Here is a 25,271-nt window from a genome sequence, read left to right as displayed (position 1 = left end):
ATCACTGACAAATAGGTCATTACATGAGTGACCTTTTTCCCCCAAAGAGAACTTACTGTCTTAGATTTTGGAACCGTTAAAAGTCACTGACCCCATGGTGACAAATGGTGGACAAAGCTGGGAGAAGCCTGCATTTAAATTATTTATTGGATAAGTACTGATTTATTTTTCCTGAGAATCCTTTGAACATTTTACGGTAATACTTTATTTGTCTGGGTCACTTACATTGAAGCAAATCAAAGAGCAAGGAGAAAAGATCCACATGGTCCACATGCTGCTCTGTATGTGTGTCCAATGAGACAGCCTTTGTCTTTGCCTGGGGCTTGTCTCCTTTTGCTTTTGGAAAAATTTACTTGGTTGACCTGCATTTCCTTGGTACCTGCTCTTTGTTTGGCACAGTGATAAATATTGAGAATTCAAAGGGTAATAACTAATATACAACCTAGTGAGCGGGGGAGAAGAACAGACTGTGGAGTAATTATTTTGTAATGCTTGAGTTAAGTGGTAATTATAGAAGTTCATAAAATATATAAAAGTGCTGAGGAAGAAGTCAATTAATTGAAAGGTCATTTCAGAGTGGGCTAGATGGAGGTGTTTTGAAAAGACAGATGAATGGCAATGAAAGAGATACTCCAAGTAGAAAGAACGCCATCTGCAAAGACATAGGCTTTTTTTTTTTTTTAAATGTTATGTTATTAGGAGATCAATAGTTGTTCACAATTTCTGGATCAAAAGGCATCAGAGCATAGAAGTAAGAAAGGAGGCTGCTGTGTAGGCAGAAGAGCTTTATTTTATTTATTTTTTTTGGTAAGATTTTATTTTATTTATTCATGAGAGACCAGAGAGAGAGAGAGAGAGAGAGAGAGAGAGAGAGGCAGAGACGCAGGCAGAGGGAGAAGCAGGCTCCATGCAGGGAGTCCGATGCAGGACTCGATCCTGGGACCACTCCCCGGGCCGAAGGCAGGTGCCAAACTGCTGAGCCACCCAGGGATCCCCAGCTTTATTTTATAGATGACAGGACATTGTTAAATGGCTTTTGGCAGATTGATATGTATTTAGTGGAGAGAGATACTTTTGGCTGGAGGGTGAGGATGGATTTATCTGAGGTGAGGCTGGCGGTAGAAGATCACTTAGAAGACTTTGTATTCTCCATGAAACATGTCGGTCTCCACTAAGGTGATGGAGGTGGGAAGAGATGAATGAGGACCTTACCACAGTGTAGTAGAGAAAGCCTTCCACTGGGATTGGGTGATCAGGCTTCTCCCAGCTTTGCCCATTACTTACCCTGTAACATGGGGTCAGTGACTTTTAACGGTTCCAAAATCTAAGACAGTAAGTTCTCTTTGGTGGAAAAAGGTCACCCATGTAGTGACCTATTTGTCAGTGATGGTGAAATTTCTCTCAAAGAGAGATCTTTTCCTTAAAGGCTTATCCAACCTTGAGGTCGGGATTAGGGACACTATTTTCTCATGTGTAAACACAGGAGGAGCAGCAGCCCCTTTGTAGGATTATTAAGCAGTAAGATTAAATTCCTAGCATAGGGCTAGTGCATGGAAATGGCCCAGTGAATGGTGGTTTTCTTTTGTATCTGTAAAGGATACTTGTGGTAGAGCCAAAGAGTGTAACCAACTAGGCCCTTCCCCTTCAGGGGTTAATTGGGTATGAAATAGTTGGAGCAGGGATTTCTTAACTTAGGACCTGTAGCTCCCTAAAAGGGCCCATGAATGGGCTCAGAAGGAGACATGAAGGAGCCCTTGGTGCCACGTGAAAGCTGATGTTATGATGGATTGGCGGGGCTTTTCTTTCCTGTGGAGTGTGGCCATCAGGTTCCCATGGGGATGCATGATCCCCCACAAGGTTAGAGTCGGTGATATGGAGGGATCTGGTGGAGGATCTGGCAGGAGTGATCTGGAAGGATGAAATGGTGTGTGTGGTGGGTGGGAGGGAGATGGTTAGATGTCTAGGACTTTGAGGTCCTGCTCTTATAAAGGAATCTAACAACTCTTCAGGTAACTTAGGGTAGGAATGCTGCAGAGGAGAATTACAGGCGCTCCCTTCCTTTAAATGTAAGGAGTATCAAAACCTATTTATTTGACAAAGCAATTTGATTTATTTTGACTGCCTGATGACTTGTAGGTCAGGAGCAAGTGAGCTTGTTTGTTTAATCCATCTTCCTCCCTTGAGGTGGGATTTCATTACTAAATTGGAAACTTCTGGGGAGCAGGAGTCTCATTTGATTTGTCTTTCTGTCTCCCAAAGCATCTAACTAATCAGAAAGCCAGAAGGCCTAATGGCCTAAATCTTTTCTCCTAATTATTTAAGTATGTTTCTATGTTAAGGTATAAGCAAAACAAATACATCCTAAAACCAGACACTTTCTCTTCCTATATGTAAACCAAATCTGTCCTGTTATACTGCAAGTCTAGCTTTACTTTGGGTGACAAAAAGATATGAGGCACCATTCTACCAAGCAAAATACCTTTGTATGTACTTCATACGTTGCAAAGTCTTATTCTGAAACTTCTTTGGGAACACAGGAGGCACATTTTTGTCCTCCTCATTGCTTTAATTTTTAGAGCTCTCTTACGTACGTTCTCTTTAATTTTGAAGGGCGTGAATATATAGTGCCGTTAGTAGGCCTGATGTACACTGAGCATGTTGGAAGAAGAAGGGGTGGGGGCTATGTGATTTGCTGCTGTGCTGTACCAGTGAGCTGTGGCTCAGTGTGAGCCTTACATCATCTGCAGCAGATGCTCTAGACACATTATATTTGGATAGTTTACATTCTCTAAGTATATTGCTCAGAGATTATTCCCAGCATTGCTATGTATTATGTCAGCTTTTTGGCCCAATATTGTTGAATTCAAATATGGCATTTTTCAGAATCAAAAAGGTCTGAGGTAGTCTGAGGTAAGCAGTTAGCCAGGTGGAGCTAACTGCTTATCTCTTGGCTTACTTATCATATTCTTCTCCTTTCCCTCTCTGGAATTCACTTTGTTAAATTTCTTGTGCTGTTCACTTAGATCTAATTACCATTTTTAATTGGCAAGTTGTTTAGTTCTGGAAACTGCTTATTAGATTTCATAGGTGTCTCTGGCAGCACAAAATGTTTAATGAGCAAAATAATTGTGTTACAGTGAAATGAATATGTACATATTCACTGAATTAATAAATGAATTAAATGATGACTTCATGGAAACCTCCTGAGAAAGTGGTTATGGACTTTCTTTTCAGTGTAATACTGAAATTGAGTTTTTATGTGTGTATGGAGATTCTGGAGGGAAGAAATGTGCTTTTTCTTTTAGATGATAATAATATTTTGTGTGTATATGTATGTTTAACTGTGTGAGTCTGTAAGTAAAATGGGATTCACAGCCTTTGACCGAACCTCAGAAGAATTTAGAATGCCTTGGCAGCTGAAAGCGAGTAGGATGTGCAGTACCTCTGATCAGGAAACAGGTTTCTCACAGCTGTGTAGAAATCGAGAGGACCAAAATTAGATCCTACCTCCTATTCCATCAAGCAGTCCTCTTCCTTTTCTGATTCTAGAAGCAATGATCAAGGATTAAGGGGATGATGTAAAGGAAGGTGGTTAGGAGCCTTTTGGAGTGGCTGAGACCAAATCTAAACTTGTCTTGCAGCAGGTGAAGCAGCAGAATCCTGGAGGCCATGACTTGCTTGGTGTCAGGGTCACAGGAGCTCTTAACCGCTGGTCCACGACCTTTGGACCTGAACCACACCATCTCCTACCCTCAAAATGTTCCTTATAGGAGGATAATAGGAGACACCACCCTCCCCCTGCCCAGATAAATAAATCACTGAAAAATAAGGAGGGCATTAAAGCCAGAGGCTGGATTGTTCTGGCTCAGAGGCATTTTTTAAAGACTCCTTTGGTTGCAATAACTAGACTCACTGCAGTCCCTCATGGCGGGGCTTATTGGAAGGTCTCCCCCTATGGGGACCCTGGCATAGCTGGGCACCAGGCCTCAGAAGAGGTGGCTGAGGGGCAGCCGTCCCACGGGTGTGGGGCCAGGCACAGGCTGGGCTCTGCCCCACCTGCCGGCTTCCCCGCTCCCTGTTGTATGGCTGACTGCTTCCGTTTCTGTTCTGTCCCCCCACCCTTCTCACAGTCCCCACTGTCTCCAGCTCATGCTGCCTTTCCTGATGTGGCTCTTCTTGTCCTGGGTCCTGATTCCCACTCCCCAAAGAGACTGTCCTATGGGCCCTGGGATAGTGGGACAGCAGGCCCGAGTCAGCCCTGAGCTAGCCCACGAGCTGGCTCTCTGGGGTTGGGTGGCTTTCCTGTGATCAGCTGGCAGGGTGGACACATGGGCCCGTGGGGCCGAGTTGACGGAGGGAAGGGACGGCGAGGCCTGTGTCAAGGGTGCCAACGGGCCGCAGTCGGCTTACTCTGAGCAGGTCTCTCAGGTTGACAGAGTTCCCAGCCTGCTCACCCCCTATTTGTCCCTCTTTGATGTGGAGTCCCTGTGGCGGGCTGGCCTGCTCAGGGGACCCTCCTCATGGGGACCCTCTGTGGACACAGGCAGGCAGAAGTGTGAGGAGGAGGAGTGGGTAGGCCCTTTTAGTTCATCTATTTTCAATGTTAGACTTCTGTGTCAGACTTTTTCAAATCAACCTGTTATTTTGGAATAATTTTAGATTTATGGCAATGTGGAAGAAACAGTACAGAGAATTCCCGTATACCCATCACACAGTCTCCCCTAATGTTAACTAACATCTTACACGACCATGGTGCATTGGTCAAGACTAAGGGATTAGCATGGATACATTCCTGCTAACAAAATTATAGACTTTATTCAGATTTCACCAGTTTTTCCACGCATATGCCTTTTCTGTTCCAGGATTCAATCTAGAACACCACATTGTGTTTAGCTGTGTAAGACTTTGTCAGAAAAAGGACTGCTGAATATGCACACAGACACACATACACGCACACACCACTCCCACTGACATGAAAGTGTACAAGTCTGCAGCCCCTGTCTTCTCCAGTCTTTCTCGTTCTACATACTTTTACCAGATTACCCTTCATCAAATCTGCTTTTATTGCCTTCTTTTCTGCCTTAAGGACCTACAGTAGTTGCTTGTTGCAGAACACATCAAATCCAAACTCCTGACCAGGACCTTGGGCCTCCCATCCTTTGGTCCATGCATACACTCCTGCTCCCCACCCCCTAGCCAGGGGGTTTCACCCCCCCACCCCGCCCCTGTGCTCTTGTATTTGCTGTTGGTTTCCTTGCATCTCTGAACATGCTTCCTCATGTCACTTTCTGAAGATTGTTTCTCTGTGATGCTGCTTAGTTTGATGCCTGGGCAGATATTTAGCTTACATGTTAGCATATTCTCTGTTTTTCCGTTAGATCTTAGTGCATCCATACTGCTGCATCTGTCAGGGTCTTGAGAGGGCCTCCCCAGGTCTTCATGCTTGACAAGGATGGGAACCATGAACTACTTCAGTGACGTTCACTCCTTGCTCAGGAGGAAGAGGATCCTGATTCTGGATTAAAACAATATTCTCCATGTGATAAACATGTACATGCTGCAACCAGAATAATGTTTGAAAATAATGCTAACCTCGTTGAAGCCTGAAGAAGTTGCATGCAGTTGTCTACAGAATCTTTGTCTCACATAGCCAGTGTCTCTCCTGGTTGTGCTTGGGACATAGAAGGCAGGTGGACATGGCACACAAATACTTGTTGAATGGACCAGGGAGTATGGGGATGAGTGGATGGATAAACGATGGCTCCAGTTAAATTCTAATACCTTGTAGCTACCCTGTTGTTATATCCTTTGTGTCATCTACTGTACTTCCCTAAATATGAAGTGATGTCCTGTTTTTTTCTATATGAAAATTTAAAAGAGCATCAGGTCAATCTGGACATTTTAATTTCTGGGAATGTAAGTGGAATACTCAAATGTCCACTTCTAATATTTAGTTAATTCAATTATACATACTAAAAACACATATATTACTTTAAAAATATTCTTTCACCCTCATGTTTCAGAAAACAATTCAGAAATTTCCCATGAATTTTTGCCATTGGTGGCTTTATTATGCCCATCTTAGGTATCCTAACTGATTTCAGAGCATGTCATTCTTAAACAGGACTGAATTGTGGGACACCTTTTCTTTCCTCAAATGAATTTTTTCATTAATTTATAAAATTGCACCATATAGAGCCTCTGGGAGGTTTGAAAGACAAAGCAAAACAAAACAAAACACAATAGTAGGATGCAGAGAGGTTAAGACCATCACTGGTCAAGAACTTCTGATCCCATCTGATACCAGACTCCTGGCTACTCCTTGCATTGTGGCTCTTACACCAGGATGGTACTTTGCAAAGGCTTGAAACTCTTCATTTTAGTGTTCTACATCAGTGCTGCCAAAAACAAATTTGACGTAAGCATATATGTATAATTTTAAACTTGCAGTAACATTAAAAAAAAACAAGCAGGAAGAAACAGGCGAAATCAATTTTAATACTGTATCTTATTTAACCCAGTATATCCAAATTAATATCATTTCAGCATGTAGTGAACATAAAAATTATTAATGCAATACTTTACATTCCTTTTTGGAGTTAAGTCTTCAAAATTTGGGGTCTATTTACCCTTACTTTCATCTCAATTCAGAGAGTCCCATTTCATATGTGCAGTGGCTAATGTAGCTGATGGTTCTGTTGGACAGTGCAGTTCCAGAGTTTGCCGAGGGGGATTTTTGGGTGTGGGAAGACCTGGGTTTGAATGCCTGTTCCATCCCTTACTCCCTTTGTGACTTTGCACAAATTATTCTCCTGCAGAGCTTCATGGGCCTTTGGCGAGGCGAGTTCCCTGAAAGCACCTCTCCCAGCATCTGGCCCATAGTAGGCGGCCAGTGGATGTCTGTTCTCTTCCTAGTTTTTCACAATGGAGGCTCAGGGAGGGGTGGCTGAAGGGTAGAGGTGTTAACTGCGAGGAAGCCTGGATGAATGTCCACCCTTCAGGAAGAGCGGAGCACAGATGCAGAGACTGCTTGGCTGGGGAGGGGGTGGGGTGCTGACCTGGCAAGCCGAGACACCCCACGACCCTCACATTTTACACACCATACTTGAACCCCTTGCACCTCACACACTCACCCTTCTTGCACCCTTCTTGCATCATCCACTCAGTTCAGGACATACTCTCTGATTATTTTTATTCTGAGCTTCAATGACTGATTCGTCCAACACTGGAACAGGTAGCTGCCTTTTTTTTTTTTTTTTGAATACAGTGATCTTTAATGGATTGTTTATAATATAGCCAGCACTTGGAATGTGGGCCATTCATTTCAGGTTCATTACCTACTCTGTGTTAACTTTGTCCCTTGTATCACGATCCCCCAAAAGCACAACCCGAGACCACTGTTGACTGAGTTAGTCTCAGGCTTGCGTGTTTCCTTCCAGTACTTCTTTGGTGTTGATAACAAAGTAAATGGCAGAGTGCTTTCCACGGTGAGAGTCTGAGTAGGAAGCCCAGGAGAATGTGGCTCCTCGCTGCTGCTTTTGGTGATGCTGGAAACACAGCTTTGCCTTGTATCCAGGAACATGTGGTACAGTTCAACACCCACACGGTAAAGATCAGGAAATTGAAGGCTGGAGATGTTTCCAGGGCCTTTTGAAGGCTGTGCCTTTTGTGTGTAAACCAGTATGAGAACATTTGAGTCCCACACCAGCTCTTCCCAATTTAGTCTTACTTTTTTTTTTTTTTTTTGACTAGATGAACCTAGAAATTAACATCTACCTTTCCTGCCTGTCTGCTCACTTATTTTCTTTGTGAAAATGCATAATTCACCCCTCAAAACAGAAATAAAACCTGCCAGTACATTGCTACATAGAGTATTTGATCCTCACAAGAGCTCTGTCAAGTCAGAAATAATTTATCCACTTTACAGATAAGGAGGTAAGACTCAGAGAAGTTAAGTTACCTGTCCAAGGTCATAGTGCTAATAATGCTAATAAGGAGTAGAGCCAAGGACCCTGTTGTCCCACGGGGTCATGTGGTGTCTGGGAGTGGGGCTGTCACATTCCAGTCCTGACTTACTCAGGGTGGTGAGCTCCTCAGTGTTTTGCAAGGTCAGTTTTTCTCAGATATAGAATGAAGACAGAGCAGTCTTTAGTGGGGTTAAATGGCACAATGTGTGTGGAGCTCTGGGTGCTGCCCTGGGGTGCCACAGTCTCTTCCTGAGTATGGCATGTGGATTTGAGGCTGCCTGGTGGTGTCCTCTGCTTTGGGAGCACCTTCTACTGCCACTGTCTGCTGTTGGGCCTGCCTCATCTGGCACCTGGCTGTGGTACTTCGGTAGATCCAGATCTCCTAGTTCTGCTTTTGCCCTTGGGAGCTCTGGGAGGCTCTTGGGTTAGTCTAACCATGATTAAGCTCTGTCTCTCCTCCCACACCTGCCTCTTTAAATGAGCAGGTTTATATCCCTGTTCATAAAAATAGACATTTTTTGCATAAAGGCCTGTAGTTTCCTTGTAGGATGAAACACAAGCAGTTTTTCAAGAGATGAAGTTAGATGTAGCCGGTGCACCTGTGCCCCTGGCAGTGGGCCCCTGGAGGGAGTTCTGGGTCCTCCTCCCACCCCAGCCCGGGGCTCTGCTCCCTGTCCAGCCTGGGCGGAGGTGGAGCTCCAAGCCGTGCCTCAGCCCCAGGTTCCCCTCCTTTCCAGAGTGTTTGCTACCTCAGCCCCATCCTGGAGTACCCCTGTGCTTCACAGGCTTCCCTAGAGAGCGCACCTCTCACCCACATCCCATACTGGACTGGATGCCCTTCCTTGCCACCTGGCAGCAGCACCTTCTGGTTCTGCTTTTGCCCCAGCCCAGCTCACTCTTGGGTTTGCTGAATTTGGGAGTTCGAGAACTTGTCTGCCCAGCCCAGTGAGGCATTTGAGTGGTCGTGCAGAACACGGGCAGAAGTTGGTGTCTGTCACTGAGGCAGGTGCTGGGCAGGTGGCCTCCTCGAACAGCAGAAAGCAGGAAAAAATGTTTACATTTCCCACTTACTGCATGAAGAAAACTCTAAGTGCCTCTGAATAACGTGTTGTCCCCATGTTATACCCACACCAGCTTGTGGTTAGAATATGAGACCCCCTTCTCAGCGTTCTTCCATTTTCTTAGTTGGGGTCTGAGCTCTGCCCTCAAGATAATAAAACGTGAGCAGAGTGGAACATATGCGTTGGTAGATGCTTTGGGTGGCATCTGGAATGTTTTTTTTCTGGCTGCTGAAAGTCCTCCCATTGGGACTTGAAGGGTGATTGTTTTTCTGTATATTGACCAGAATAACGTGACAGGGACATGTGTGGGACGGCTCTTTCTGGGTTGATGTGAATACGGTCCCACGGAAGAAGACTTCAGTGGGCGTGCATTTTTTTCAACAATAAAAGATTGGATTGTTAGAGCTTCAGAGAAGAGTGAAGACAGCTGTGTTTGTTTTCTTCGGGCACTTAAATGAAAAGTCTTGTTTTAAATCCCCTTAGTCTGAAGAGGCAAATTAATGTGACGAAATACACGGAGGACATCACCTTTCCTTGAGTTCCAGAACATGTAGAGAAGTGCAGACATCATGAGGAGCCAGGGCGGGGGGAGGGGGTGTCCCCCATGTCTTTGGGCAGAGCTGGCTTTCCTGCTGCTGGGGATGGTGTAGAAGCCAGGGCCAGGCCTGCCTGGGCCAGTCAAGGTCGCTCCTGGTTCACGCTAGTTCACAAGGCACGCAGCACAGCGGAAGGGAAGAGTCCTGGCTGGGAAGTGGGAACTTAATACAGTTTAGACGAACACAGCTCATCCAGGATTTTATACTGTGATTTTAGATGATTAAATTGGTGCATGAATAAGGTTATAATTAAGCTCCTGGACTGCAGTGGAAGAAACAGCGAGATGGTGTCTTTTCCTGAGAGGCATTCTTGCGCTTCTGGAAGCAGCCAAGTGACTCACTAGTGTGGACATGCTGTGTTCTGCTTGTAGTCACTGTTCCCCCTGGTTCTGGCAGGGCTGGCTCCATGCCCTGTCCTGTGGCTGGCCAGAGGTGGCCTGGCCTTGGCTGGCGAGTGCGCAGTTCCTGCCATTCTCGGTGTGCTTTCTTTCCCTTCGTCACTGGCTTGGCTGTTCTGTAACTTAGCCCTGTGTCGCTGCCTGTGTTTTACATTCCCAGAGTGATGTTAGCTTCTGTGTCTCTGTGTCCTTGGCGTGTTCCTTTCAGTAATTTTCCTACTGTTTGACAATGTCATTACTGAGACTGACACTTTTGCCTCTTTGGGACGAAGACAATGGTAACCAGACTGCTTACTGTCTTCTTGGTGTCTGCGCAGGTTGATTCGAGTAGTCCTAGAGGCAGGGAATGCCACCACCTCCACCCTCCAGTTGAGGACTCTGTGGCACAGAGAAGCTGAGTAACTTAGGTGAGGTCACACAGCACAAAGAGGTAGAGCCAGGATTTGAACCCAGGGAGTGAGGCATTACAGTGTGTGCTCTTTGCCACCACATGAGTTTGCCAGATGCTCTGTGCAAGTTCAAATCGCATGTGAAATAACAGTACATAGGGTCAGTCACTCAGATTGATTCAGAAATTCATTTGTGTTAACATTTCCAACAACTGCTAAAACAAATATCTTCTTGCCAACAAATAAATAAAAAGTTCATACTGAATAGGGTTTTAGACTGGGATGGAGGATCCTGTGATGTCCACGTAGGAGATCTGTCTTATTTGCTCTTCCCTAATAACAGAACCTACTTACGACTTTAAGGTGAACACTTTCCTTACTGCACATTTGTAAGGATTTAGGAGGGTGTGGGAGAGAAGGGCCCCGGTCCAATATTGCATTATAGTCAACCTGCTAATTTAGCATCTACCTTACTTTGCCAGCTGTTGGGCCAGAATTTAATTTTTAGTAAATGTGTGATTCTGTAGGTCTCCTTATTTTATAACATAAAAGAATGTTGGAGCTGGGTGGGGACCTAGAGGTCGCCAACTTGCCTCCCCTGTTAGTGGACTTGGCAAGTTTGCGAGGCTCCCACAGGCCAAGTGGGGCCTGGCTCTGATGTCCTGCAGCCTGTGAGCGCTGGCCTGGCTGGTCACATTGGTAGGCACTGTTGACTGAGCACCTTGGCCACACCATATGTCAGGCCTCCGAGCTGCAAGGTGAAGGACCCTGGGCCCCTCAGTGCATGCCACTTTTTTGTCATTACAGCAAATTATTCCCACAGGCATTGGTTTACCTTTTATTTGAAAGGTTGGGTTGTAAAAATCTACTTGAAATTCCAGTGATTGCTCAACTAAAAACATTTGTGATGCTGATTTAAGTTGCTGAGTGGCCTCTATTTAGTTTGAGATAGTGTTTTGTTCTAGACTTTTGAAAATTGGCAGTGTGTAGAAAAACTCAAGATGGTGCTTGAGGCTATATGCATGTAAATATATATGTACATATGTGCCCATTGCAGCGAGGATGCAACACAGGGAGGGTGGAATGGCACCCCTCATTTCCCCTCCTTGGGTGGAATGGAACCCCTGGGAGGGCAGTGAGGGGTCTCTGCTTTGCAGCCACCTGCTCCCTCCAGAGCCCTTAGGGCTCCAATGAACGGGAAAACAGTAGGTGATCTACATCCATGGAGGGACCTTCTGAGAACCAGACCTGTTCCCTGGGCCCCCCAGGGCATCTCTGTTGCCAGCATCATAGTCTTCACCTGCCACCAGCAATCTCTGTGCTCTTCTTTCTGTAAGATCCAGAAGCAGAGAAGAAAAACTGTCTGATCTGGAATATGGCTGAGACCCCAAGGGCCACACTGTCGACACATCAGGGCGGAGCAGGGCGCGATCCTTTGCCTGGGGATTGTGCTCTCTGTGGACTTGCCTTATTATCCAGATGAAAGACCAGGTTCAGAAGAACAGCAGCCCCCCTCTCCCATCATCATGGCCTGTATCTGGAAAGGAGAGTCAGACAAGTTTGTGCGGTGACAAGTCCCTCTTGTCCTGAACTGCTGAGGGCACGATTAAGCGCAAAGTGCCTGAGACTGCTTGAGTTTTCCTCCATCCCATCACATGGTGCTGCTGTCCATGTGACACTTGACACTTGCTGAGAGACACCATTGTAAAAGCAGAAATATTACAATTTGCTTATTTACTGATATCCGTGAATAGAATAAAAAATGGTTCATACTTTCTAGGCTGCTGCTTTAAGTGTAATTGAAAGGGAGAAAGTATTTGCTTTTCTGGGGCACTGTGTGGCAGCTGACATTTATTCTGGCATTTTTTTGTTTAATGAAAAAATCTGAAAATATGTTTAAAGTGCCCTTTTCAGTCTAAAAAACAGAAGCTTCTTCAGAGGGAAGGAGGCAGCTCTGTCCTGGCAGCCTTCAGTGTCCCCCAAGACTGAAGATGGGGGAGAATGCAGGCAGTGACTGGGGCAGAGACCTGAAGGCCCATGGATTTGGGGGGAGAGCTTCTGTGCCCCTGTGAGCAGAAGCTCCTGGTGGGCTCTGTGACTTGTGGACAGTGTTGTGTTTCTTCTGGGATGGAAAATGCTGCTTATGATTCCCCACGGTGATAGAGAGGCCTCACGTGACAGGGTGTGAGGCCTGGCCAGGAGTGATCTGGAGTTACCTGGCCTTGGGGCCATGGCAGCAAGTGTGTGTTTGTAATTGTCAGGCTCCATCTGATCCCTCATCACCCCACATGAGGTGAATTTATGTTCGACCCTTTGACTTTCTGTGTTGTACCTCTTGGAGAAAAATGACTATCTTGATCAGGTTATAATCTACCCCCCCCCAAAGCCTTACATTGTACATCAGAATTCTCCATTTTTTATACCCTCCCAGCAAATGACTTTGTAGCTTATCACAAGTTATACACCTTGGAAATGTATCAATTTCATGTGTTATTAAATAACCAAAGTTGAAATTAAAAGCCCATTAAAAATAGCTTTTATGTCTTCTATGAACTCCCCCAAAGTGATACCTGCTTTGCAATGCAGGTCAGGGTGTCAAGATGATAGTGACTGAAGACCATTCTTAGGTGCATCCAGCGGCGGTTGGCATAAAGCTGGAGATCATTCTCTCTGCATATAACTGCATAATGGATGCTTCAGTGATGTGGGGAGCAAACTGTGGTTGTGTAAAATGGCACCAGAATGTTTCTTTAGCAAATGTATCCATTGCTTATGATAAAGGAAGTTTGCAGAAATAGGCGAGGAGACTTCTAAGTGCTTCTTGACATCCTAACTGTTGTCGCTTTAAACTTTCCTGCACTTAGGTGGGATAATTTTGTGTATGTGAACTTTTACGAAAACCTTGATGAAAATCTTCTTTTCCCCTATTACAATCAGATTGGCGTCTTATTTTTACGGGTTGTGGCTGATGGGTTATAAACTTCCAAAATGTTGATTCTTTTTCCTGTGGAGTTGTGTAGCACCTGAGAGAACAGATTGTTAATGGAGATGGGTAAATTACCAAACTCCCATCGAATCTAATTATGTTGTGGTGACTTAGTGTGAATTTTTCCTCGCTTTATTCCCACAGCCCATGTGCACTTAAAATCACCCACAAATTATTTAAAAAAATTATATATAGTAGGCATCTGGGATCTCTCTTCTTAGTCAAATGACCTGACACCCATGGAGTGGGATAACCAACAGGTGTAACATGCAAGACCAAGACTCAGATTAATAATTTTTTAGTGTTCAATCCAGAAAATATTTGATTAAATGCTTAATGGTGTGCAAAGCACTGTGCTATATATAAGGAGAAAATGTAAAGAGTATTGTGATATCTTGCCCCCTGGAAGCAAATGTTTTTGTGGGGGAGATAACTCCAATTAATTGTAATAATTGATTTAATACAGGAGTCAGCAAGTTTTTTCTATGAAACACCAGATAGTAACTATTTTAAGCTTTGCAGGCCACATATGGTCTAAGCTCTGGGGTGGTAGCAGGAAAGCAGCCCTAAATGATCTGTAAATGAATGGGGAGAAGGCAAGGTGGGGGAGGAGGTCCCTGTGTGCCATGGACAAGGAAGGACAGTGATGGTGCTACTTGAAGGGAGAAGCTGGGGGCGGGGGGGTGTTCTTAGAAATGTGGATGGAAAGGTCCTTTCCTGACACCAAAAGGAGAGGGAGGTGGTTGTGAAATTCTCACATTTGAGGTGTACAATTTAGTGGTTTTAATGTAGGTACAGACATGTGCAACCATCAGCACTGTCAGTATGCAACATTTCCATCACGTCAGGAAGATACCCCGTGCCCTCCACCCCTCACCCTCACCCGTGAGCAACCATAGCCCTTCTTCTGGGCTTTCAGATGAATGGGGTCATGTGGCCTTTTGAGATTGGCTTCTTGCACTCAACATGTTTTTGAGGCTCATCCATTGTAGTGTGAATCAGTACTTTATTTCCTTTCAAGTGTGAGAAATATTCCATTGTATACCACATTTTGTTTGTCCATTCGTCATTGGCTACTTGGGTTGTTCCTGCCTCTCCCATTATTTTTAATGATTGTATAGGAAAATGAATATATACTCTCCATTTTGAGGACCAAATTATTCTTTTTCTCACATGACAACAAGCTGACAAAGGGAAAATATTGGCATAATGCTGGATCCCTTGGAAAACATGTGTCCTACACACCTTCATTAACTCCTCAGCAAACCTGGTTCAGACTCGGGGTTTGGCAGACCACAAGACTTTCCCAAGGTTTCCCGGCCAGTGAACAATGATGGCAATGTAGAGTCAGAGACTGTGTTCTTCTGGTGTATCAGATGAATGACTTCTGCCTGGAAATCAACACTGTGAGCTTTAGAACACTTTATTCTGCCTTGGTATGTACACAAAATGCCAAATCTGCAGGTTAGGATATTCTAATAAAAATTCTACAGAACACGAGATTCAAGGACCATCACTGTTGATGAACTGCCCCCAAGCTTGCTGCCGCTCTTGCTAGCAGTCTGTGGGGTTCCTCAAGTGTGGCTCAATTGCTTTGAGCACAGAGCACGTTTGGGAACTCAGCACCTATCAGCTGCAATGCGCAGGTGGATATATAAGGCTGGAGATGCTGGTTCCTGGACGGCTCAGCTCCAGAAGAGCTTTTGAAAGCTCAGGCTCTGATCTCCCTTGGATGTACCCCTTCCCAATTTCCCACGCTCCCGGGACTCCTGGCTGCCATGGTAGTTGAAGACTGCCACCGGGGCTAGGCCTTCTGTGAGCCCTTCCCCTGCTGGCTCCACACTGTGCAATCCCCTCCTGGCTTGTGAGGGGCAGGCATGCTTTTTTCCTGGTGATCCATTCTGGGGCTGCCTCACCTCCCTGCCGGCTATAGTTCTTAGCTGAGCTGTCAGCCGACGGCAGGCATGTCTCAGCTATTTGTAATGGAGAAGCCCACTGATACGCCCGGGTCTATGTGGGTCTGAGGAAGAGGGGTCTGAGGAAGAGATCCAGTGAAGGCTTCTGGATCAAATCTACCTTAGGGGCATGGGGCATCTACTCAGTAGAGGGCTGTGCTGGATGAGGCAGTGCCCGCACTCCTAGGTGTGTGCTCTGGATCTTTCACACATAGGGACTGTGTACTTGGTAAATACTGAATGTACATGTCATTGGGGCAGGTGATGTGCTCTCTTCCCCTGCCCCAAATACTGCCTCGCAGGCAGGAGATACTCTTGGATAGAGTACCCAGGACATGGCAGTCAGGCCAGTGAGAAGAATTGCTCACAGAGCTCTAGACGCCAAATAGGATTTCTTGCGTTTCTTGCTCACCTACTACAGACTCATTTTTTTAAAAAAAATGCTAGTTGGAAAAAAAAAAAAGGAGGAAAAAGTCCAATGGAGGAGAAGAACCTGTGGAATGAGAAGGCAGGGGAGAGATGTAGCCTATCACAGGGATCCTCTCTGCAGACCTGGAGGCGTGCAGTGTTTAGGAGCAGGGCAATGAAAAGGAAAAAGTGAAATGGTTTTTAAAAGGAACCCTGATATTTTGGCTCCTTGGCTGAAAAAGAAAGCACTTTACAAATGTATTTGGCAGATGGTTAAAAAGAAGTTGAATTTGGTTCTCTCTGAAGTGAGGGAAGCTCACTGGAGACAGGAATAGGTGAATAGCAGATGTCTTCGTTGGCTCAGTCCTTTCCTGTGCTCATGCTCAGGAGGTGGAGAGGCGAGGAGGCCTCTGTACGGCGGGGGTGGGGGTGGGGGGATGTCTGCAGGTGTCCTCCCATGCCCAGGGAGTGGACTTCCATGAGGGACAGGGGACACAGGAGCTGCCCCCTCCCCCAGGATTCTAACCCTTTAACCGCAGTGTCTGCTGTTGGCTCAAGCACCAGCCTCTGGGGACCCCACCCTTTCCTGGCCTGGGTGAGGGGCCAGACGGCTCAGCTGTCTGTTTTATTTGGGAAACCCACGTTCTTCAGAGACCTGTTTCATTAAGTTCCCATTTGCACCTAACACTGGCATCTGTGGTGGATTTCTTTCATTGGAGCTATTTTTAGGTCGTTTTCTGGAAAGTTGCCTCTTTTGCCGCAGGCAGCCTCTGACTGTGTGCCAGATAGCTCAGCTTTTGCATTTTATTTTTCAGAGGACTTACTATTTTCGTGGGTTTTTTGGTGCTTATTTGACCTGGACCTCTAATAGGGTGTTTAAAAATACCTTTTGGGGCGCCTTGTGGGCTCTTGGCCTTTTACAGTTACTCTTCCAATTTAAAATACTTGCTTTTGGTCATCACTTGATCTGGAATGGAGTAACTCCAGGTATTTGGAAGATTTTTCTAATTCCCCTTCCACCTCTGAGTATTGGCCTTGCTGCTTCTCGCCCGGCCCACAGTGGAACGGGCCAGGCGACTTGTCCATCTTGTGGACCTTCTAGAAGTTTACTCACACAGGTTGGTTTGCTGATCTGCAGGTGTATGTGTTTTTCAGTAGCTGGAATCCATGTGATCCCAAGGGTCTGCAGGAGGTGACTCTGGGCCATTTTGTTCAAAGCCTCCTTTGTGGGATTTGGCACAGAAGCCAAGAGGGGTCGAGTCACACTCAAGGTAACACAGCTGATCAGTTGAGGCAGAACTGGCTCTCTGGCATCCCTAGAGGTGGTGTCAGGTGGCATTTGGGATGGACAGTCCTGGAGATCATCACAGGGCATCTCTGAGAGGGGGTGATGGTAGAGACTGGCCCTGACTGTGGGTGCCACCCCAGCCTTCCTATTCCCCTTGGCTCCCTGGGCTGCTGGGACTGGCTCACGCCTAGGTCATCCTCCCCCCTGTAGCCCGGCCGGGTCCTGTCCCAGACATTCATTGTCATTTCTTGCTGGCATGTGGCCCCCAGCCCTGAGCATGCTTCCTGTGCCTCAGCTTCTCCCCTGGTGCTGGTAGGGGAGAGAGAAGCAGACGTTCCCATCTGGTTGGTTGCTGGGACCAGCTGCCTAAAACATGTGCAGAGACAGCCCTGGCTCGTCTGTAGGGTGGCTCAGACAGTGAGACAGGGCTGGACCATGTGCATGGGCCCTGGGCACGCTGTGGCAGGAGTGTTGCTGTTTTGTGATCACAGGCTGTGCCCTGAGCTGCATGGCCCAGGTCTGAGCATGAGGACCGAGGAGATCCTGATGTGTTTGCATGGTGTGCCCAAGCAGGGGCCAGGGATGCCGTACCTCACACCCTTTGCAGGCCCACAGAGCCCAAGGAAAACAGAAAACCAGGGCTCAGCGTGGTGGACCCCAGCACTGCTTCCAGTCTGACTGCCGACCTGCGGGGCTGCAGCCCTGGGGTTGGCAAGGGGGGAGGGGGCAGGGGTGCTGCTGAGCCCAGATGAACATCCTCCGGGAGCCCGGGTGCAGGTGTGCAGAGGCTGGGCTCACCTGCCGAGGAAGATAACTGCTTCCATTCAGCTCGTGGCTTCCACGTGCTGTGCCCAGGTTTGGATCCATTCCCTTGGCCTCCACTACGAGCTCAGTGTGAGGGTGCCACTCGTTTCCCTTCTTTGCAGGTGGGTGCACCTGAGGCCTGGAGAAGAACTTGCCCAAGGCGGGGAGAAGGTTTGAGCTCAAGTTGTGGTCGGCTGTGCATCCCTGGGGTCCCTGCTGTTCCGCCTGACCTAAGGGAGCCCTGGAGGGCACAGGGTGGGTGCTGGCTGGAGGTGGGCCAGCCCCTGCGTGGCTCAGTCTTGCCTCTTACACCTGCAGGCTTTTTGTCCTCAGGCAGGTGGTGTGATTCCTTGGACCACATATTTTTTTCATTAGTAGATGGGGGAGGATGAAACTCTCTTTCATCTGGAGCAAAGCAGATCTTGTTTGTAGAAGTGATGTGGGACTCAGACACCTACATACCCCCAGGTGCTCCTTGAAGCAGGTCACCTGTGGTTGGTGCCTGAGCAGTGTGGTCTATGTAGGCAAGTGGCTACAGGCCCTCAAGGGGACCCTGAGCTTGACATTTAATGCTCTGTGGTCACTGTGTTAATATTCTGAATGATCTTTTAAGTCTGTGTTTTGTGAGGTGCAGTAGGGCAGCGAGTGTTGAGGCTTGGTGCTTGGGGTCCCACGAGGTCTGGCTTCCCCAGAACAGCCACTGCCTGCTGGTGCCACCACCTGTAGGGCAAGGGTGCCTGGGTGTCTTTGAGCCTCTGTGCTTGCCCCACCTGCCTTTCCTGCCTGGGGAGCCAGCGTGGACAAGCATGTAGAAACCACTGTGACCAGTGGGAGTGTGATTGCAGAAGAGAGGAAGAGCCTCTGCTTGCTGCATGCACCTACATTTTGCACTGGGTCCCACAGGGAGGTGGCTCTCAGTGGCAGCCTCTATTATTTGGGGTCTAGAAGGTAGAGGATTTTCATGGAGTTGGGCCTATGATTTGTGAGGAACAGGCCTATAGTGTGGCAGCCCTGGGGGTGGTTCAGCAGCACCCCTGTTAGTTTTCCTGGCAGGCAGGCCATGCTTGGGAACATGGTGCCTGTGGCTCGCATTGGCTGGCTGGCTGTGACCAGCACACTTGGAGGTCCCTTCTTGATGCCAGAATGTAAATGACATTGACTGCATGTGTTTGAATGAAAAATATAAAGCCACAATCTAAATAAACCCTGTGAGATTATCGCTGCAGTAAGTATGCGTGGCAGTAACATTTATGTCCCTAAAGGATAAATTCCCACAGGGCAAGAGAGGGATTACTTTAAAAGTCCATGTGATGAATAGTCTAAAAATAAAACTCAGTGAGCTAGGTGTGGGCAGGGGGGAAGAGGCATGATGAATAGCCTCTTGGGGTGGCGGGGGCTGACTGTATGTGCCCTGAAGGGCACTGTATGTGCAATGTCTGGAGAAGCTAAGCTAAGGGGAGGGAGCAGTTGCTGAGCATCCTCCAGGGCATGACAGACCCCACCACAGAGAAATATCACCAGTGCTAAGGCTGGGAAGCAGCATCTCTCTTTAAAGAGACTGTGGGGTAGTTGACCTGGCAAGATGGGAAGCCCCTCCCGACAGCCTGCTCTGTCGGTGACATCACCAGCCTGTTCCCTTCATCTGCTGTAGTGATCAGTTCTGGGCTGCCACTTCTTGTCCCCACATTATCTGCTGCATAACCAGGTCCTTTGGGGCCCAGAGCAAAGAGAAGAAGTAAAGGCTTTTCCTTGTCGGTGGTCTCTCTCCCCCTGTTGATCTGACATGGGATGCTCTATGGGGTCCCCATGGTTTGGTGCAGGGCTCTGCGGTCAACCTGGCCCTTCTAGCTTTGTTGTCATGTGTCGCTGGGGACAGCCAGTTGGGAGGGGAGCGGAGGTGATGGCACTGAGGACAGACAGACAGACGTCTGCGGCAGGTGGGACCAGCTGAGCAGCCCCAGCCCCGGTCCATGTGGATCACATGGGAGAGAGACTCTGTTTACTTCTTCCTCAACTCACCCTACAGAGCTGCTCAGCAGCAGTAGGCTGCTGGGGAGGCGGGCACATGGAGGGGAGGGCACAGCCACGGTGCTGAGTGGTGTAAGCAGGGCTGTTCATGCTGGTGCCTTGGGAAACCAGCAGAAATGCTGCTCAGCAGAAGTCTTCGTGTTCCTTTATGGGGAAAATAATGCCCTCCTAAGAGAGTCATATCCTGTGCTGCTAAGCCAGCAATATCCCACTGATTTGTCTACCATGTTTGAATCAATACTAGGGCACACAGAGTCACAACAGAATGTTGCTTGAGAGGCAGCTGCTTTAATGAAGGTCATTGGTCATATATCCGGAGAAAATGGAGGACACGAGCAGTGACCACAGGTCGCCTTAGGATTTGCCGTGAGGCCTGGCTGGGTTTGTGACTGTGAAGCTCACAGTGGCCTTGGCCCACCTCCTCCCCTTGCCCACCCTCATGGCACAGAATAAAGGGCTGCATTCACAGCTGGTGGGCGGAGGGAAGAGTGCAGCCCCTTGGCCCTCGGCCGTCGTCTTGGACCACCCAGGGTCACCCCAAGCCCTCCTGTGGACGGCAGGCCCCTGGCCTCGTATCAGCATCCACAAGGCTGCCCCAAGCATCCCAGCTTGTCACGGTCCCGCCAGAATGGACCATCACCTGCTTTCAGGTCCAGTGCAGGCAGGGTTTTGAACCCATTTAAAAGAGAGATTGCCAGCGGAATTCTCTGGTGACTGCATTTTAGCTGCTTCAGGGGCCTTCCCTTGTCTCGGGTTTCCTGATGTGAAACTGTACCTGGGTATATTGGACTTACAGCTTTGGTAGCGTCTTCTCTCTCGCTGCCTCCACCCTCCCGATGCAGTTTGCACCACCTGCCTCTGTTGTGACAACCAAAACCGCGTCCAGACGTGGCCCAGGGCCTGCCAGGAGGCAGATTGCTCATTTGAGAACCGTTGTCCAGAACAGTCTCCCCAACATTGTTTTCCAAGGCATTGACCTCTTGAAGACACCAGGCCGGTAGTTATCTGATAAAATGTCACACATTCTGGATTTGCATTCTGGTCATTAAGTTGTTTGTCAGTTCCCTGTATTCTCTCCAAATTGGAAATGGGGCCAGACAAAGGCTTTGTTACATTTCAATGAAATGATACGCAAAGCCTAATTTTTAAAGTAGAGCAACTTACGTGACTATGTACACTCACGACACAGATCCTTTCTGGGGGCGGGGGAGGGTGCGTTTCTCACCCGTGGGTGAGAGTGGCCGCCGGCTGACCTCGTAGGGAGTGCCCCCCTCTGCAAAGCCCAGCGGGGCGGCTCCGGGCGGGCTGCCTGGCTCGCCTGTCGTGAGGGCCGCAGGCCTCTGCCATGCCCCCCACACAGCGTTTCCTGGGGCCGGTGAGAGATCCATGCACCCGTGTCCCTGACACTCTTGGGCCCCTCAGGCTCACATAGTCTTGGTCTACTTCCTGTTTTTCCATCAAGACCACCCGAAGGTTCTGTATTATTTGTTTACTTAAAAGAAAAAAGTAGATGTGTGTTTCTCTCAGCTCCATGGAATACGGAAGTGATCATACATCCTTTAAAAAAGTGTTTGAAGGGGATCCCTGGGTGGCGCAGTGGTTTGGCGCCTGCCTTTGGCCCAGGGCGCGATCCTGGAGACCCGGGATCGAGTCCCACATCGGGCTTCCGGTGCATGAAGCCTGCTTCTCCCCATCTGCCTGTGTCTCTGCCTCTCTCTCTCTCTCTCTCTCTCTCTCTCTCTCTCTCTGTGACTATCATAAAAAAAAAAAAAAGTGTTTGAAGGCCAGCGGGTAGCTGGGACCGCCAGGGGCCTGTCGCTTGGAGTCTGAGGCTGCCCTGCAGGCTGTGCGGTCACCTTCCGGGGATCTCATGAGCCAGAGTGGTTGAATGGGAGGGCAGTGGGCCCTCCCGGCATGGACATGCGGCTGGGTGGCTGCGGTTGTTCTGGGCATTCAGTGGCTGTTCTTACCATGTCATGAGCTAGAGGGTTTGTGGCAGGAGAGACCATGGGTCACTGAACTCTTGCAGGTCTGTCCCTGTACCTGTCCTCAGAGTTCATCGAGATCATTCTTAACACCTGCCTAGCTTGCGATGGCTGTAGTCAACCTTGGCACACTTGTGTGCAGCTGTGGTTCTGCCCTCTTGGAAGGCGGGGGGCCAAGGTCGTGCATGAGCCCTCGGGTGCCCGAAGCAGGGCCTGTCCTGCACCAGTTGCAGGCCAGGCCGTGGGGCCGTTCATGCTTCTCCAAGGAGGGGTGCTGTGGCTGGGTAAGGGTGTGGAGGATGGTAAATGGGGGCGAGGGCGCAGCGGTGAGATAAGACTGAGTGCTGTGTTTTATAATTATGCTATCATTGAGCGTAAACAGAGAGGTCTGTTTACAGAGGTTCATTTTTATGAGCTACAATGATTATTTCTGGATAATTCTGGTGTATGGTAATCATTAGTGTAAGCTGTGTATCTGATTAAATAAAGAATTTGTCTCTAGTTTATGCCAATTTAAAGATGTCTTCTGTATTCTTTGTCTCTGGGGGAGGGGAGGCAGGTTGCTATGGAGATGGCATAAGAAAAAGAGACAGCAAGGAAGCTTAGCAGTTTCGATTTTGAAAATATTTGTGATGTAGGTAATTATATATGTAATACTGTTATACAGCAGAACCGTCTGCCTTTGGAAAGATGTGTGTCATGGAATTTTACAGTAGGACAGTGTTTCTGTATGGCACACAATGCTGTCTGCGTGTTATTAGGAATTGGAATTGTGAACGGTAAAGATGCACTGGAGCTCTGGACATGTGTGCAGGGGTGCAGCTGCTGCGGTGCCACGTGCCACCTACAGAACTGGGGAGGCTTTCTCGCTTGGAAATGAAACATCTATATCCTAAGACTTACGTGAGACTGAACTGAGTAGGTAACTAAGGTCAATTTTAGTCTGCTGAGTAACTGATTTTGAGCAGCTGTATCAGTGGTACCATTTTCTTTCTCTCTCCATTTTTTTTTTTTTTTCCCAAGAAGGCCCACATCCAGTGTGGAGACCAGCACAGGGCTCGAACTCACCTCTATGAGATCCAGACCTGAGCTGAGATCAAGAGTTGTACGCTTAACAACTGAGCCACCAGGGCCAGTGCCCACCAGTGCCCCTCTGTCTCCTTTTTTATTGAACTGTATCTCATATTGTTGGGAGCCAGTTTAGTACACTGATACATGGTGGTTTCCCTCCGTCCTCATTTTCCTTGGCATCGCAGTTTAGTTTTGCTCTAATTTGGAATTCTTTCTTTTACTCACATGCAGTTGGTAATCTCCTCTCCCTCCACACACTCTGACCCCCACCCCACCGAATTTTAGAATTCGGATGTGATTAGAAAGACAGAGCACAGGACTTGGTAAATGTAAGAGTTGAGCAGACATTTATGGAATGTGTGTGCTAGGCACTGACCTGGTCCTCTGTTGGCCTTGATGGAGCTCACGCCCTGAGTCTAAGCTCTGCTGAGACATGGTGGGACTAACCTGTGGTTCCTGCGTGATCTACTAGTAGAGCTGAGGTTTCAGCTCACATCTTCAAGTGGTGGGTTTGACATGCATGCACATTGTGGACACTCCTGCCATTGAGGTGGGGGCATACTCCTTCCCCTCGAGCCTGGACTCTGTGGTGGCTTAGAGTGGAGGTGACCCTGGGCCAGCTTCTGGATCCAGCCTTCAGAGACTGGCAGCTTGTGCTTCATCTCTTGGAACACTAGCCCTTGGAACCTGGCCATCCTGTGAGGAAGCCCAAGTAGCCCTGGGGAAAGGTCCATGTGGGGAGGAGCCAAGGCCTCCAGCTGATGGTCCTGGCAAAGCTCCAGCAGCCAGCATCCTGTACCTGCCCCACAAATGAGCTGCTCACAGGCGGATCCTCTGGTCCCTACTGACCTGCAAGGCTGTTCTCAAGTGGAACCAAGACACACTGTTCCTGCCAAGCACTGTTCAAGCTTCAGGTTTGTAAGCAAAACTGTTGTTTTACGTCACTGAGTTTGGGGCTGGTTTGCTTTACAGCAATAGATAACCAGCCTCTCGACTATTGTTCTGGGAATGTGCCAGCATGGAGTAGTCTTTTCATAAGAAGTGAGGTAAGGAATATTGGCCTAGGTCATACATGTGTTTGATAGATGTCCTGAGATGAAGTGCACAAGCAACTCCCACCATAGACAAATTCAGGATAATTATCTCTTACCAATAACTTTTGTTTTACTGATCTGCTAGAGTAGATCCTTAAAGAATGCCAATGTGGGTGAGAAGATCCTTAAAGAGGATTAGTGTGGGTGGATGGAGAAGATCTGAGGGACCTAGGTCACCTGATAGGGGGGCTCCCAAGGAGGTCCAGCACTGATAGGGATGCACCCGAGTGGATGGAGTGACCATGAATGGACAGAGCCACTAGATGTCTCAAACCAAACCCACAAACTTTGCCCCTCTTTTCCTAAATGCTCCAAGTTGGATGAGGTCTTTTTGTGGCACAGCCAGCATTCTCAGTGTGCTAGTCTGGGGTTGGTTCTGTGTTTACTTAGTCACGTGCTTGTCCTGAGGATGAGCATGCTGGGCCTTTGGTGAGTAATTTATGCAAAGGGTGAGGAGGATGCATTAGTTACCCCCCCCCCCCCCGGGAGAAAAGCACTATGGTCTGGCTGCCATTGTTGTGTAGCTGAGACCTGATGGTCTGATATCCTCTGGAGTCATAAGGTCTTTATGGACTATAGGAAACCAAGAAGTCATCAAATTTTGAAGTTTCCTCTGGCCAGGTCATGTGCAGGTGACTTTGACAATCATGACTACTTTTTTTCTGGCTGCAGGGATATGCTGGCAAATGCTTAATGATCAATAATCTGGAAAAAAGCCCTGATAACATATGCCAATTTAGGGTGTAAATATTCCCATCACGGCAGATTTCAAGCCACCAACGTGATGTCACTGAATTGGGGATAGATGTACACCATTGGCTCACCTGACCCACTGTAGGCGGCTTGGGCCCAGGTCCCTGGCATGATGAGGGAATGAGAACAGTGTGAGGGGTGTGTGCACACATGCAGCTTCTGTCTCACAGTATCTGAGTAAAGGTGCCAGCTGTCCCAGAGAAGATTTTCCTTCCTTTTGAGCTTGTTGTCCAGTCTTCCTTTTTGGTGTTAAAATAGTTTTTCCTTTATGAGTGGATTTATTATTTTTATTGTGATAAAATATGCATAATACAAAATTTACCATTTTAGCCATGTTTCAGTGTGCAATTCAGTGGCATTAACATTCACAGTATTTTGCAACCACCACCACGATCCACTTCTAGAACTTTTTCATCATCCCAAACAGAAACCCTGTACCCTGTTAACAATTGTTGCTCATTCCCTCCTTCACCCAGCCCACTAGTAAC

General features: G+C 47.7%; 1 protein-coding gene across 1 annotated transcript in view; it reads left to right on the top strand.

Moving 5' to 3' along the window:
- The window catches only part of SH3RF3 (SH3 domain containing ring finger 3), a 352,997-nt gene that overhangs the window by 39,668 nt on the left and 288,058 nt on the right, over positions 1 to 25,271 (top strand). The window lies entirely within an intron of this gene.

This window comes from Nyctereutes procyonoides, unplaced genomic scaffold (genome assembly GCF_905146905.1).
Source record: "Nyctereutes procyonoides isolate TBG_1078 unplaced genomic scaffold, NYPRO_anot_genome, whole genome shotgun sequence".
Taxonomy (NCBI): Eukaryota; Metazoa; Chordata; class Mammalia; order Carnivora; family Canidae; genus Nyctereutes; species Nyctereutes procyonoides.
Note: the sequence above shows the minus strand (reverse complement) of the source record. Positions and strands in the feature narration are given on the sequence as shown.